General features: G+C 34.9%; 1 protein-coding gene across 1 annotated transcript in view; it reads left to right on the forward strand.

The window, feature by feature from the left end:
- NFATC1 (nuclear factor of activated T cells 1) overlaps nt 1-18,015 on the forward strand; it is a 149,891-nt gene that overhangs the window by 86,230 nt on the left and 45,646 nt on the right. The gene's annotated exons all lie outside the window — the stretch shown is intronic.

Raw genomic sequence — 18,015 nt, forward strand, 5'->3', positions numbered from 1 at the left:
AGATTGGTAATGATTCTTTAAGGAAGTTAAATAGCAGAAGTTTGATAGGTAGGAGAAAGCCCAAAGAGTGTCCTGGAATCCAAGAGTAGAGAAATTAACCAGGAAAGGCATGATCAATTTTATCAAAAGCTGAAGAGAGGTAAAATAGCATGGATACTGAAAAAAGTCTGATTTTGTAACAGAGATTTTGCAGTCTTTAATAAAAACAGTTTTAGTTGGTGGTGAGACTGGAAACCAGATTTTAAGGCACTGACAAATGAGAGTGAGTGGTAAGGAAGTAAAGACAATGGGTATAGCCAAATCTCTGTAGGATTTTGGCTGTGAAAGGGAGGGAAGATAAAAGACAATGTAATAGGGTCAAGTTAAGGATATTTTTGTTTCTGTTGTTCTTTCTGTTTTATTTAGTTTGAGATTGGGAGAGGCCTGGGAATGTGTAAACTAATTGGGAAGGAGCCAGCAGATTAAAATTGAGAGGGGGAATGATCAGTGGGGAAAACTATTGGAGAAGATGGGAGAAGATAGAATCAAGTTCAAAAGTAGAGGAATTGTTATTGGCAAGGAGAAGGTTCACCTTTTCCTCAGAGACCAGAGCAATAGAAGAAAGAATATGGGAGATAACATAGGGAGGAAGGGTTGAACTATGGGAGAAGAGGGAGCTCATGGAAGTTTGTCTTTATTTTCTAAGTAAATTGAGTAGCAACTCTTATTTTTACAGAGTGGAATAGAGAGCATTAGGAATGATAGAATGTTTGAACAACTGCTCTGGAGAACATGATAGAATCAGTTTTTCAGGGGAAGATTTAAAGGACTATTGTTTAGTAAAAAGAACCTGGTTGAGCTTTGCTAACATAAATTTATAGTCAACTCAATTGGCATTTTAAAAATTCCCTCCACCAACACAGGATTTGGGATGAAGAAGGTAGATAATGAGGATAAGTCATGGTTGGGATTTTAGTGAGCTATGAATTAGCAATAAATCCAAAGATCAAGGAATTAAATGTTAAAAGTATATAGTTGAATTGATCGACTGGAATTAAGACAGTGAAAGAAGAAAAATTTCCAGCTTTAAAAGTCTAGGGTTATGTTTCTAAATATTTAGATTAAAGAAGATTTAAAGTAGGGGTATCGTAAATGTTGGTAGTTTAAAAAATCATATGTGGAAATGGAGATAGGCAGAGAAGTGATTTAGGATCTAGGATCACACAGCTAGCAAGCTTTGAGGCTGTATCTGAACTTAGGTCTTTCCTAATATGAAGTACAATGCTCCATCCTGAGATCATCTAGTCTAGTCCTCTCATTTTAAAATTGAGAAAGTTGAGGCAGAACAAGAAAGATGAAGGATATGAAATGATTTCCTAAATTTATAATAATAAGTGGCAGAGTAGTATTTGAATCCAGTTCCTTAGACTTAATTTCAAAGATCTTATCTCAAGGCCCCCCCTCCTGCCTGATTAATGAAGAAACTAGACTTTTATAAATAAACACTATGATAGCAAAAAAAATTAATAACAATACGCTTTGATCAATGGCCAGTTAAATAGGCTTATTAGGTAAGAACATTTTTGCTAAAAATCTTTGGGTAGGTAGAAAGGGTCATCCTTCTCCCCCCTCCCTACTTCCAGGTTATTTGGTCTCATGTTGAATACCTAGGATATTTAACGCCTAATGTAAATCATCTGTCAAGACACTTTTGTTTTGAGGAAGCATAAGGAGGTGAATATGAGCTTTGTTTTAAAAAAAAATAGAAAATCAGAGTCCTGAACAATGTATATTTAAACAGGAATAAAGGATGGAATTTCTGTAGACATGAATGTCACTTATCCTAGCTTGGTGTTACTCTTGAGGAAAATAGGGACATTTTGAAATCCCATCTGTAGCACATACTAGCTATGTTTTTATTGCCACATTATAGGCGAGCAATTTCTTTTATGTTCCACAGATGAAACTACCAGAAGTAAGGGAATTGTGTAATTTATTTTGACATATCTGAATGAATCTCTGATGGAAAGTGCATTTTGTTAATTAATACATAAGTTTAAGAGACTCTGGAGCCCATTTGTAGCCTACTGCTTCAGCACCCTAAAATGTTTAATATAAAAATTAAAAGAAGAGAGCACAATAGCCATGTGAAAAGATTGAATCATTTGATACTGCAGAAATTTTTACCATCTTCAAAAGTTATCTCTAGTCATACTAAGGTTTTTTTTTTTATTACTGTCTTAGCATATACATTATTAGTAGTAAAATTATGGGTTGATGTCTAGAGCTAATTTTTCACCAAATATTTCTGAAGCACCAGAATATTTAATAATTTATTAAGCATTAGAATGTAATATTCTTGAGGGCAGGGAAAGTTTTTGCTTTTTTTCTGTGTTTCTAGGACTTTCCACATAAGAATAATTTAATATAAATATTGATTGACTGATTGAAGCACGGGCCATATGCTTGGTATTCTAGGCTTTTTTTTATTCTAGGGTAGCAGTTCTCAAACTTTTGGTCTTAGGATATAGACATAGCTTTATGATAAATATTTATCACATGTAGTTGACTTTTCTTGAAGATACACTCTTCATCTGCATACTTTTTTTGTAGACATATGTACATTGTTATAGAAAAATATAAATGTTTATCTATACATATGTGTGTATATATGTATATATATAATTTTCTATTGATTTGGAGTCGCTCTCAGTCACTTTTTTTTCCTGAAAAGTGACAACCCATGACAATGACAGATATTTTGTTCTTTGCTCATCTTCTTCAATTACTCAGCAGTAAAACTACATTGTCTGAGATCCTCAGTCTCCCCTGAGTGTTTGGGAATCAGATTGTTTTGCTTGAAAAAGGAAATTTAAGAAGAAAAGGAGGGGATTATAGGAAGTAACAAGAAGCTTCCTGAAACTAAATCCTTCCAAATTTAAAGGTTCAAACTATTTTTTTCAATTTAAACTTGTTTCATCTCTATGTAGACATTTATACCTCAGAGGCCTCTGAGGAAATGACCAAATTGTTATGTTTGGTTTTACCTTTCAGTGAATGTGCTCAAGAGTCAGCTTTACAAACAAATATTTTGACATTTAAAAAAAATCAAATGTCTTGAAGAGTGATGGACTCTGTGAAAGGGATTTAGATTGTAAAAACAAAAAGTGTTACGTGATGTTGACAAAAGCTTGACTCAGTTCATTAGCTGCTAGCTTGTGGTTCAGATATTTAAAAAAAAAGAAATATCCCTCTACAATATGGATTGGTTGGTATGTACAGAGCTGTATATAAAAATTGTTGATGCCATATAAAGTGATAGGTCACTTCAAATTTCTGTCATCATAAGATTACTATCTAAGCCAACTAAAAATCTATTCCTTCAGAGTTATAAATTCTCTCCCTTCTGAACTAAAAGTATTTCTAAACCCAAGAATATCCCCATCAAAAGTCCATCATGAATACACATTAAAAATAAAATGTGAGTTCCCAAAGTGATTGGTGAGAAAGGAAGCAGAATTTCAGAGTTTTGTGTTCCCTCATTTTTTGATCACACCAGTCTCCTTTTTAATCTATGCCCCTAAAATAGGGATGATAAGAAGAAGTTAAAATTACAGACTCTTGCCCCACATCTTTATTAGTCTATCTCTTTCCTTAGTGCACCTACCTCACAGGGTTGTTGTATCAAATGAGTTTATGTCTCACACACATTTTTTCATATATAATATATATAGTGTTTTGTAAACCTTTGAATACTATATAACTACTACCTTCTACTACTATTACCATGACTATTATTATTATTATGAGGAAATAGTTTGTCACGGAAAACCTTTATGGTGATAGAAACATATCATGTTTCATTTTTTCTAAAGTGTAGACATTTCTTCACTCTAAACTTTAACACAAGCTCTACCTATCCAAAGTTTGTAAATGCAGTTTGAAAAATCATAATTTTATTGTTGTGGGAATAAATTAAATATTGGCTTTTGGAATCTTTGAAAACATAAATTCAGTATATTTGTAAAATACCATTATAGCATTGTTGGAAATAATTCTTACCAATGAGCTTATAGGCAAAAAATACTTTACAGAAAATTATTAGGTTTAATTATAGTTGAGTTGATAAAAAACAATTATCCTGAGTAGTGTGTATCGTTTGGTATATGCCTCAGTACTTTTGACTTCAAAGTATTTATTTAGATTCACTTTTAATTGTGATTCATATTTTTGTTTTTAGGGAGAGATATAAGCAGGAAGCTTGGTAAATAGCAAGCACTTAAAAGCCTTTTCTTTTATTCATAAATTTGGGAAAAACACTAAAAATTATAACTATTTCTTTAAAAAGAGATATCAGTTTCTAATAGTTTTGGATTAAAAGTGTGAGATAGCAAATTCTACTGCATTTAGAGCCAGGAAATGTGGGTTGAAATTCTCTCTCAACTACTTAATCTGTGATCATGGATAAGTCACTTAGCTTCTTCATGTCTCTATTTTTTCCCTCTTTAAAATGGAGATAATAATATTGTCTTGATAAAAGTAATTTGCAAACCTAATTATGCTATGTAACTATCAATTATAATAGTTTCATTATAAATAAATGTGATTTACATAATTTATCCAAACAAACTTCTCATCGATTTATTTACATAATTTATATGAATAAATAATATTCTATATAATATATGTTAATAAAATTTTATAAATAAAATGTGATTAAGTAAATTCATTTTTTTTTTTGCTTTGTAAGAATACCATGTGTATACTGAGGACAAAACTACTTAAAGATTTTTATAACTTTATCCATGAGAATAAACTTACTGCAAATCATTAGCAAACTAATTTTTATAAGATTTCTTAGAAATATGAGAATGTTTAGTTATATGAATATAGTATAAGATAACATAAGATATGTGAAAAATACCTTATTGTGATGGCAAACAATTAAAAAGTTCTTGTGTAGATAAAATCTCATTGCACCGAACTCTAAACATTCAAATTCAAACATTGTTTGAATCCACTTGTATTATTCCTTTAAATAAATGGATTATCAACCAGAGTTTGGAAATCCTTTAGGTAATGGGAAGATTTCTGTTGTAGTCACATGTAATGCAAAGGGAGTTGACCTGCCATATTAAATACTGTAGAATTTTCAGTGTGAAAAATAAGTTTCAAAATTATTCGTTTCATTATACATGAAGTCTACTAGTGAAATTCAGTTATCATAGTACTAATTGGACTTTTACAGTCAAGAAGCCACTAATTACATACTTTTTGGATATATCTTCTCCTTTAGGATGAAAAGATCTGATTGGATATAAGCAACATACAAATTTAAAGATATTTACTTTTTTATATTGGCTTAATTATTTATAATGGCATAAAAATAATGAGGTTTATTCCATAACATAAGTCACCTACAACTTCCTTTCCCCCCCACCACTAAGTCTTGATACTTGCCAGTGTCACCTTGTTCATAATCACATGTATCAATTAAGGGATCAGGGAGTTAGACTTTTGCTGTTCATTGTAAGATGGTACACTTGGAAATGCCCAAACAGAACCTCTGTCATAATTCTCTCTCTTGAGAATTGTGACACTCTGGAACATACTGTATTGTGAGACTGTAGAATCTTATTCCTAAGACATTTAATAGTCATGGAATGAATATTTAGAGATGCAGCCAACCCTAGAGGGTACTTATTCCATCTCCCAAGTTTTCTAAAAATAAGAAAACTGAGCTCTAAAGTGGTTAAATGAGCTAGCCCCAAATGACACAAAGCCACTTAGAGAATAGGGACTAAAATCCAGATCTCTTAACTACTTATTCTTTTTTGTACTACCACAATGCCTTTACGAAGAAGATAGTAGTTTTGAGTTTTCCCTTATTACCTGCAATGATGATGAATTTTTGGGCCCGTACACTGTTCTTTTGTGCAACTTGTAGAAAAAGCAACCTGTTGCGGCAAAGAAAAATATATTCATTCAAATACCATGTCTGGTAAAAGATTTTCAGACTCCCTTGGGAGATGAGTGAGGTCAGAGACCAGATAGGGAAGCTGCATCTGTTGGGTAGCTGATTCTCATGTAGTTGGGATTGGATTTTTTTCTCCTTTCCCCCCTGATATGGGCTTTAGAGAGTAGTTCCAGCGTAGAGGAGTTGATCAATCACCATCCTACACTGGCATACAAAGAGTTTGGCTCCAAGTTCCCTTGCCCTGTTGGAAGAGAGGACCTTTGTTCTCACCTGGAAAAATCTCTGTCCAGCTTCAAGGGGATTTTTTTCTGTTTCTTCAGGGCCTACAGAACTATCTCCCACTCAAAACAAAAGTATATGTGGGAAATTAAGGAGCAGTGATCTTCAGGGAATTGTTTAGTACTTTCTTTTCCTGGCTGTCAGTTCTCACTATTAGAAGACCTCCCACATATCTTTATCATTGCCATGGGCTTGGCTGCTCTTGAGAGGGGGCAAGTTTGGGCAGCTGTAAAATGCTAGTTTTGTTCACTGTTGCCTCTCCAAGAAAATGACTTCCTCCAACTGGATGATAGGACTGTTGGCTCTTGAACAAGGGGACACACACTGAGCTTCTCAGTGGCAACACTTTTTCCTTGATTGGAACCCATTGATAAGAAGGAGCCTTGGTGCTCAGAGTGTTTATATTTCTGTGTCCTTCATAGAACCTTTTTCAGGGGACAGAGCAAGCAGCTGTTTTTGTAAGAGAAAACCATGCTATAAGCAATTCTTGGACTATTTTCTCTTAGTTATTTCTTTCTTATTTTCCTCATTGATCTTCCAGCCTTGGAATCCATTTTCCAGCCTTTATTGCTCTTCTGTCTTGGAACCAATACCCTAATATTGATTCTAAGATGGTTGATAAGGGTTTTTTTAAAAAGCAAATTTAAAAAATCCTTTTTGTCAACAAAAACATGATTTAAAAATTTTCTTCATGTTAAGATTCACAGTGCATTATTGTATCTCCTGAGTAATTGTCGAAGTTACTGTGGCATTGTATTATGGAAATACGCCTTTCTCAGTTCAATGAGATAAGCAAGTAAATGTATAGTGATGGAAATGGACAGGACCCTTCTGTCTACTTTAGTGACCTTTTGGGAAAGAGAGTTTAATTACTAGGCACTAGTATCTCCTTTCACTTGCTGTTATGATTCATTTTATACAAGAAAGCCTCCTTTTTCTTGTCTTTTTTTAAAGGAAAATTAGACTTATGTATACCTCTAGTCTGAAAAATGAAAACCTCATTGTCTCCTATCCAGATGTTCTGCTTTTCATACAGACCTATATTTCATTTGTAATCAAGAATTATTTTTTGACCTGTGTGTAGATTCAAACCTCAACCACAATCACAGATAGTTGAGAAGACTTAACTTGTACCCAAAAAACTTAGGTTGCCTCATGAGAATCGATCAGCATTTTCCTTAAGTGAAGACCATAAAAACAAACAAACAAACAAAAAAAACCCGTGTCTGGAGTTGTGGGGAAAATTGCACAGGAGGCTGTCTTTGCATGAGATCCCCTGAGTTTGTTTTGCTCTCCTATATTTATCTCTCAGATAATACTACAGAGAATGAACCTTGGGTAATCTAATGCACAGCTGGGTTTAACAATACAGTACACATGATCATAAGACATCTTGTACCGTTAAACCTCCCTAAAGGCAAAAAGGTTTCCTGTTTCATACTCTGTTCTCAAAGGAGCAAAGGGGAAAAGAAAGTTTATACTACAGGTATAGTACAATATAGGAACATTCATATGTTTGCTAAATGGACCTATCTTAAGGAGATGTTTTAAAGGACCTTTGCAATGAGATAGTGCTCCTAGAAGTTGAGTTCTTGTTTCTTGCCTAGTTTATGAAACGGCATTAGATCTTCTGTTAAATAAGATGTTTCTGATGCCTATTCAGGGAAAGAAAAATATGGCTATAGATGTAAAAAAGAAAAAAAATATTATTTAGAGAGCAAGTTCTCTTGCTCTCTAAATGTATCAAATAGTAGAATTCTTTTGGTTTGGCAATCTCCATTGGTCATATTAACTGGATAAGTGATATGTAGACACGACTTCAAAGTCTGCATTGTCTGGATATCCTGTGCACTTGATCACAATTGTCATAATGGTTTCCTGTTGCTTTCCATGGAAATATAGCAATGGAATAGACTTAGAACTGGAAGAAAAGTCCTCTTATGCTATGAGAAAAACTTAGTTAAGGGAAGTATTATGCTTGGTTGGTCCTATTATATCTTCTTGATGGAGCTCCCTTCCCCTTTCCCTGCCTTCTTGTGCTATAGCATGACTTCTTTTTGCTAGATGCTTTCTATAGAAAGAACTGATTTAAATATGGAAAAGGAAGGTGTGAAGAGAGTATTTGTCAGGTGCAAATAAAATCATATTTTGAAAACTTAAGACATGAAAAATGTATCTGTCATATGACCAACGGAAAAAGAACTGGAATCAGAAGACCTTGATTCATGTCCCAACTTTGCCATTTGTTAGTTGGTTACTTTGGGCAAGTCACTTGACCTTTCTTAAACCTAAATTTCTTTATCTCTAAAATAAAGGAATTCAATAACATATCCAGTGAATGTTAAATATAGTTTAATCCAATCCCTTTATTTTATAGATCTTCCTGTTCAAGATTCTGTGACTCTAAATCATAGTCCAGATGTGGTACTGCAGATGATAATATATGCTGACAGAAGTGAGCATGGAACAGTTGCTTTCACAGAGCATACTTTTAATTCCTTCTTTGCTCCCTCATGAAGATTGTATTGCCAGGATCTTATTTTAATATTTTTTCATATTTTACTGAAGGTGAATCAATACATGGCAACAAATCTTTTGTGATAGGGTTTATTTGGAACTAGTTATTTTGTTCATTTTATTGACTGTATCTGATTGTTGATCTAATCTGATCAGTTGTGATTGGTTCTTAGGTCAGTGGAAAAAGAACAAATTGGAGCCTAGTCACCTGAATAATGCATGACTGCAGCTGTTAAATTCTTTTGGGTCCATTTAAAATATTTAGACATAGAGTCTTTATATAATCTCTTGATATATATTTGTACATTTATATATTTGTGAGCATATGTACATATGTAAAGGAATTTTAGATTTTAATTAAATTAATTATAAAATCTTTAACTTCCATCTTAGAATCAATTCTGTGTTATCAGTTCCCAGGCAGAAGACTAGCAAGGGCTAAGCCATTGGGATTAAGTGACTTACCCAGAGTCATATAGCTAGGAAGTGTCTGATGTCAGATTTGAATCCATGACCTCCATCGCTGTGAAGAACTCTTGATGTAGAGACTCCCTTGACCTATGTAGCTAAGTAATAGGCAGCTCATGTGCATGTGAACATCCTGGAGAGCTATTGGCACGCTGACAGATTAAGCGATTTGACTTTGTCACATAGCTAGTATGTGTCAGAGGCAGGATTTGAATCCGTATCTACCTCACCCCAAATCTGACCTTCTATCTAAGATATAATTCTGAAGTCTTTGATTTGTGCATGTATGCATGCGCATACTTGTATGTGAATAGGTAAATAAGTGAATTTTATTTATATGTGCACATGTACACATAGCACACATACAACATTCACCATCTCAAGGCTCTGGCACTAAGATTGCTTCATGGTTACCCTTCCCTTGAAAGTAATGGAAAACTATTCCCTCAAGAGAAATTGAATCACTGGTTCATATATTTAGAACTATAAGGGGCTTACAGGACATTTATTCCAACCCTCTTATTTTACAGATTAGGAAACTGAGACCCACTTGCCTTGGTATGGCTTAAGTTGTAAGCAGTATATAATATATACTTTCCAGTGTCTGTATTGCCTTTTGCCCCTTTTCCACATTTATACCTTTGTTATCCAGCAAATGTTAAAGTGTCAGTCTATCACAATATGGTACTCCATTGGCAGTTGAGGCTCAGTGATTATAACCCTGGGCCTGGATTCAGAAAGCTTTGAGTTCAAATCCTGCCTCAGATACTTCCTAGTTGTATGGCCCTGGGGAAGTCACAACCTCTGATTACCTGACAAAAGGATCCACTGGAGAAGGAAATGGCAAACCACTCCAGTATCCTTGCCAAGGAAACTCCATGGATAGCTTTGGTCCATATGGACATGACTGAATGACCAAACAACAATGAATATGGTACTCCAACAGTGGTATATATGTGAGATTAGGAGTTAATAACTCATTTTGTAAAAAAAAAAAGAAAAAACGTTTTTATGATAAATTTGAGAGTGATACATAATTAATCTTTGCTGTACCCCAGATATGCTTTTCAGCAATACTTATACAGCATTGAAACCATTAGCTGTATCAGTGCTTTTGACAAAACAAAAAAATCAGTTTAATAAAAAAATTCAAATTGATCAACTGCATTTTTCATTTTTCAAATGGGTGCTTTGGTGTTGTGAAGAACAACGCCAGAGAGGAAAATAAAACAATACAGAACGATGACAGAAGCCTTGGGGTCTTCAGTTTATTTTATATTCAAGAGTAAAATTTATTTCTAAGACCTCAAGATGTATTTCTAAAGAAAAGTATATAAGAAGGACTCCCAGGTACCTTAATGTTTTTGGCTGAAAAGAAAAAAGATCATGTAATTGTTTCTTTGCTGGGACAAAAAAATGTCACAGTCACTTTGACTTTTTAAAATTAACTGAATTGACCACTGGTTTCACTGCTACATAGCTAGTCTTGGTCCTCATTTGCTTCTGTCACGTTTATATTCAAATGCTGAGGCAAGCACAAGAGCTAAAAACAAACATCTATATGTGTAGAAAACTCTTCAGCTCTTGTAGTTTGAAAACTGGAATAATACATTTTGTTTAGTGTAGGTTGGCTGTTGAAGCAAAAAAAAAAGGTAATTTTTATGACAGGTAATTTTATAAATATTATTTTGACAGATACCATAACATGCCAGAGGCATAAAGCCTATGCAGGAGAACATGCAAAATATTAAAATTATTTTTCTTAAAATGATCTTCGTGTTTTAAATAATAGATGTTTACCTCCCAGGTTAAACCTTATATAATGCTATTTAGACTGAAATTGCATGTTTTAGAGGGTAAAAATTATACCCAGAATCCATTGCATTTTATATTACATCAGAGAACTGCCACAGTATAAATCCTAAGGGAACTTTTAAATTGTCGTATTAAAATAATCTATCCACTGCCACAACCATATAGCTTTTAAAAAACAGTATAATATAATGCTGGACTAAATTTTGATTTTTTGAGACCAGAGAGCTGAGTTTGGTCATTGACCTTAAAAATGCATGGGTTCTATATTCTTCCATTCAATATTATAAAATGTACAATTTTGTTAAAATGCTTCTTTCATACTAAGCCTCTGCCTTTCTTTTTAAATCAGCTTTTATGGCAAAATATTAATCTGAGACTAGAGCAAACCTTCCTAAAAGAAGATAAATATGCCTTATAAATGGCACACTACAAACCAACAAGCCTGAGAAAAGTTGCAGTTGGATTATTGATCTTAAGCAGAATGCCATTTTGTTAGCCATAGCCAAAGATTCAAGCTGTACTGTTTTGTTTTAAAATATTTCTTCAATTCTTGGTGAATCAAAGCAACATTTATAATGGTAATCATACTGAAATGTTCATCAGGCTTAGAGAAAGCTTATCTCTATAAGCAGCCTTAAATATTTTGAGAGTGTTTGTGGCTACGTATAAAACCAACCAAGACAACAAGGAGCGGATAGAGTAGGTGATTATGGTCTGTCAAACCAACATCAAAAAAATGACCTACTTTCACTGGTGTAGCAAATATTGACCACAAGATCTATAAATGTGTATTTTTTCTTTGGTCAACCTGAAATCAACTGGAGAAAACCAGGAATCTAAGTCTTAAGTCATACAAAGACGATTTCCTTGTGTTGCATTATTTCACACAGACACACAAACACACGCTGTAGACATATACATATTTTCCAAATGAGTATTTTAATCATAGCTTTGACTACTAAGGCTGTTATCAATATGAAAGTAAAATATATCACAAAAACCTCAGTGAAGGCAGGCAAACTCTGGGTAAAATTATACAGGACTTCCCAAGCTTAAAACTGTGATAGCGGGCAGCTGAGTAGCTCAGTGGAGTGAGAGTCAGGCCTAGAGACAGGAGGTCCTAGGTTCAAACCCGGCCTCAGCCACTTCCCAGCTGTGTGACCCTGGGCAAGTCACTTGACCCTCATTGCCCACCCTTACCAATCTTCCACCTATGAGACAATACACCGAAGTACAAGGGTTTAAAAAAAAACTGTGATAGCAATTAAAGCTTAAAATGGCACAAAAGCTTTTGTGGGACCCCTTGTATTATGATTTAGTAGGCACTTAATAAATGTTTATTGATTGGGTATTAAGAAAAGAGTTTTAGCTTTGAGATGTTAAAGATAGAAGAAAGGTAAAAATAAGATTCCCAAGTCTATGTGAGAGGCAGCTTGGTATAAATGAGAAAAGATTTAACCCCAAATTAGAGAGACTTGGATTCAAATCTTTATATCTTTTTCCCTGCCATTCATTCCTTAGTCCAATGACACTTGGGTATTATTTTTTAGGCTATAGTCCTTGTCTGGAACACAGTCCCTCAAATGTGGCTTTCTTTTCGTGCCTACTGGCTTCCTTTAAGTTCCAACTAAAATCCCATCTTTTACAATGGGTCTCTCCCAGCAAGTCTTTTTCAGTTTATCTTAATTCTAGTGACAGAAGTGCAGCACAACCCTTTTACTTAACTTTTAAGTAAGCCCCTTAACCTTTTGTGCATCCCATGTAACCCCTCCAAGGCTGACTGTAAATTGCAAAGAAGGTACTGATTTGCATTGGTCAAACAGGTTCCTTCACATGGCTGTTCTCTATAATACATGCATCTCATGGTAGAAGACAGGAAATGGTCTCTTCATAACCAAATATAGTATAACAGAACATGCTAGAAAATCTTTATGTTATTATGCATGGAAATGTTCCATCAAAAGTATGAATGCTTGTGACACATTTTTCCATTCACCCACTCCAAAAAAAGAGCCGTCTTGTATACTGTCTCCCTACTGGCTACCACTTGTCTCCACTCCCACAGGTGGTGTTCCAGAGTTCCCTTCTCTCTCCTCCTCTCTCCATCACACCCCAGTCTGTGACAAATAGAAACACTTAAATATTCATCAGGCATCACTACAGAATTCTCATCCTGAGTTCAGAGATACCTGATACTTCATTCTCTGGATATCCAACAACTGCTAGAAATTCATGTGTGAATCCATTTGAAATCATGAATTTCTTTATGGCAACTACTTGTTGAAGGCTCGTGAATAAAGGTCAATGCAAATGTGCCCTCCTTTCCTTCATGCTTCTTTTGCATTTGAAATTGTGACATCATGCAGAAGGAAATGAGGCAAGAACACAACTGGTAAAGTTGAAAGAGCAATTGATATTTAGAGCAGTTACCAACCTTAATGAGGAACTGATCTGAATTATTTATTTTGTGCTGGACCTTATTTAAGCAAGCAGTTAAGCATGGAATACATTTGTCATCTGTCAGATACCGGCACTCACTGACCACCCATAGTAATTACTGTATCTGCTTTCAGATTCAGAACTTGATGGACGGCAGGGAGGGGGCTCTGGTACTCAGATGACATTGTATACAAATCACTCTCATGGAGATGAGGCAGCTATCTGTGATTTTTGTGTGGTTCTCTTTGGGTTCTGAAGATGTTCAGACATTGTAATTTAATGAGAGGGAAAATACCATCTCTCAAATCATTGTCGACTGACCATGTCATAGTTTATTGCTGAGATGGCTTGACCCACATTCTAAATGATAGAAGTTTGCTCCTTCTGGTCAATGAGGCTTATTACTGTATACCTATTTTTTATCTCTAGTATTAACAGTCAAATATCTGCATGCAATGCAGATAAATATTGCTAAGTGTGGAGTTTTATTAGCTTTATAAATTACTAGCCTTGTAACTAACTGTAGAAATTATTACATATAAAAAGCAATATTATATATTAATATATCAATAAACATTGAGCATTTCTTATGTGTCAGGCTAAACACTGTGCTAAGGATTGGGGTTACAAAAAGAAGCAAAAAGCAGTGCCTGCCTTCAAGGAGCTCTCAGTCTAATGGGGGAGACAATATGTGATCAAATATACGCAAAGTAAGCTATAAACAGGATAAATAATTAAAGGAGGGCAGACACTAGAATTAAGAGGAGTTGGGAAAGATTTGCTGCAATAGATGGCTTATTAGTTGAGCCTTAAAGGAAGCCAGGGAAGCTGGTAGAAAGAATTGAGGGAGAGAGTTTTATGTCAGAGGGACAATTAGAGAAAATGCCCAGCAAGGAAGCTAGTGTCACCGGATTGAGGAGTAAGTGGCAGGAAGTAAGGTGTAACAGGGCTGGAAAGGTAGGAGGGAGCTACATTATGAAGGGCTTTGAATGACAGAGCATTTTGTATTTGATTACTCTAGAAAGAAAGATAGATGGATGGATACATAGATAGATATATGGATAGATGATTGATAGATAGACAGTCATAGATAGATACGCAGGCAGACAGACAAACATCAGACAGACAGATAGATAGGTAGATAGAGAGATAGAAGATATCTGAAGAATTTAATAATATGTTAGAAGAAATATTAGAGAAAGATGGTGAGGGCTAGTGGCCCAAATCTAACCTAGTGAAGTGTGTGACATAGAAGATTGATTGTTTTCCAAATTATCCTAACTACACATTTCAGATTTTATGGATCACTGACAGTTTTTCAGTCCAATGTAGACACTGCCTTCATCCAACCATTTGTTCTTTCTTTAAAATATTGCCCAAATAAGAAGCATGGACTCATTACCATAAATGAAAAGCAACATGCTCTCAGTTTTAACATGGAAGGTCCATCAGAAAGCATATCCTTTGTTTATACATCCCACCCAAAGTCTTGGAAACATAGTCCCCTTATGTTTATTGGAGCAGCAAATTAGAGTGTCTAAACTAATATTGGCCTCTGATTCAATATAGAACACAATTTTTTCCCTGCTGCTTGTGGTCTTTGGAGTTGATAATTGAACTAAAGGATACAGACTATGGTACCTGTTTGAAGTGAGCACTCAGACTTAGGGTTCCTTTTATCTTGTAACAGTATTAATGTTGGCTGGGTGCCATGTACTGGGGGTTCAGAAGAGTTAATGAAAATCATGATATTTTCAGCTGCTCTCATAATGAGCCACTCTGCTTGCATCAAACCAAATGCTTATAGGCCACAGATTTCTGTATGGAAGAACATGTGAGGGGCCAGCCTAGGAACTAAAAAAAAAACCCAAACCAATATCCTCTCATCAAAATCCAACAGCAGCTAATTTGCAGAATTAGACCTTACAGCTCATCATACTGATTTGAAAGCTGTTTTTCAAATATATTGACATTAAAAATAAAAAATAAAATACTTTCAAGTATATCAGAATGTCAGAAACTATACATACTTTCCTAAAATATTAAAATATGTATAAAAGACACTTCTTGCCAATTCTCAAGTCTTGTCTGACTTTCACATTTGCTCTCACTTTCTCCCTTGCTCTCTTATTAAGGTCATTAACTCTCTTGGAATTTATAATCATTTCAATTATACATCTTCAGTCATGTTCTCTTACCTGAAATTGTCTAATATGACCAGTTGAAAACTTGACATTCCCACTTCCCGTAATATTTTACACATCAAAGTCATCAGTTTCTTCCTCAAATAAGTTCACCCTCTCATATCCCTAAGTTATATCTCCGGTTTCCCAGTACAGCCACCCAAATTGGAATTCTCCTAGAAAGAAAGCAATCTGATTAATGAATATTTCTGAATTCTCCAAGGGTAGTTTTAAAAAAGGACCTTGTCAGCCACAGTGAATTTCAAATTGTAGGAATTTCAGGCAGCCAGGTAGAGGTATATTTGCTAGAGGGCAGGGGATGTGTCCAGCTATTAACAAGTAGGGAGTCCAAGTTACTTGTGCCCCATCTAAGTTTTATGATCCAAGAGTCCTCAGAGGGACTTTGGAGGAGAAGCTTCCTGTTTAACCATTAAACATTTGTTCTGTTTCAGTGATCCTAGAAATACTTGTTCCCAATTTCTTTGGTACCCCAGTTCCTTCCCCACGCCCAGTCTATTCCATTCCTCTTTTGTGCTCACAAGTGCTAGTTGGAATGTGATTCACTGAGTGACATTAGTTCCAGATCTCTCTCTCTCTGTATCATTAAACTACTGGCCAAAGGAACTCCATACCCTTCAAAGAGACCAAACCATTGTACAGCCCCATAGCCTTTTTGTCAGCTGGTCCACAGGATTGTTCTGACAATTGTTTAACAACCAACTATCCGGAAAAAAAAATGTATCCACAACATACCTTTAAGTTTAATTTGCATTATTAACACTTTTATGTCACTTGTAAATCTAAACAATCAGCAAAACAATAAATCAATCCCTGATTTATAGCATTTGCCAATTTCACAAGTGTAAATACTTGCACTGAAAATTTAATGATCAGGTGAACCCCTAAGAGCTGACTCTATTACACCCCTGACTTAGCAGTGTTTATCATAGTGCTTGACACATAGGAGGTACTTAATAAATGTTTATTTACTTACGAACTGACTTGACAAAGTGTTTGTTACTTGGGATCTGGAGTAAGATCTAACTGAAAGAATTTAACTGTTATCACTGTAGTGAGTCCTTTCCTAATTCCTTAATTAAATTTTGTAAATGCATGCTTTTTGTGGTTTGTTTCTTTGTAATATAATTAGCTGCGTGTATTCATTTTCACACAGACAAATTAAGAAAAGTATTGCTGCTTTAAGTACTGGATAAATATTTGCCATTTGATGAATTTACCTTTTTTGTCACTGCCAGTCATTTTTTCTTATGTTTTTGCCTCCTCTTTATTATCTTTTTTTTAAACCCTTATTTTCTGTCTTGGCTGGATAATTGGGGTTAATTGACTTGCCCAGAGTCATATAGCTAGGAAGTATCTGAGGACAAATTTGAACCTCAGAGTACAGTTTCGAGGTCTGGCTCTCAATCCACTGAGACAACTAGCTGCCCCTTTATTATCTTTTACAATCTGGATCTCCAAAGGGTGGCTCCTTAAAGGAAGATTTTTTTTGTTTTTGTTTTTGCTGACACTGAGGCCATATTGTGGCACTTGTCTAGGTCTTTAAACTATGTGAGAGTACAGTGATTAATATCAGTCACAGTTTGTTCAACAAGTCTTCATTAGATGCTCTTGAGAAAAGTTGGTTTAGAAAAATGAGTAGGCCAAAGTAATACATCTGAGTGATTGCATAGTGCCCTTTGAGAAAGAAAACACTTATCAGTCAGTCATCAAACATTTATTTAAGTACTTTCTATGTACCCCTAAGCATTGCAGTTACTTCTACTTCTGGTGCATCTCTTCTGAAAATTGAGTTTATATTCCCAACTGAAAATGCTATTGTTAGGGGAAGAAAATATTCAAAAAATGATAGCATAAAAACTGTTTAAAGTGTTCTTTAAGGGGGAGTCAAATTTAGGATGTGGAACGAGTTAAGACAAAGTAGTTCGTGGTTATGGCAGATTTCATCAGACCAGAATGGCTTTAAAATGGTTTTAGGTATGTGAGTTCTAGTGATAGCTCGAAAACAGACCGTCATGTGTGTGCTGTCTTCATTCCCTAGATGGTGTATCTTCAGAGAAAAAAGAATAGATTTTGACAACGAAATAGCCTTGTCAAAATACCAGAATTTTTCAGCATCTTTTAATGAAATCTCGTTAGAGAGATATGAAACTGTTGTGCCTAATTTACCCTATTTCTTTCTGGGGGAAAAACAGGCTTAGTTTGAACTGGCATTTTCTTGAGGAATGTCAGTATATAGTTTTCCATGTGTTGTGTCTGCCAACTGGTGGCCAGACGCTTAAGCAGACTTAACCAATTAGTGGAACTTTCCCCCCACTCAAACTGAAGACCGAATTGATT

Source organism: Gracilinanus agilis, chromosome 1 (genome assembly GCF_016433145.1).
Source record: "Gracilinanus agilis isolate LMUSP501 chromosome 1, AgileGrace, whole genome shotgun sequence".
NCBI classification, from domain to species: Eukaryota; Metazoa; Chordata; class Mammalia; order Didelphimorphia; family Didelphidae; genus Gracilinanus; species Gracilinanus agilis.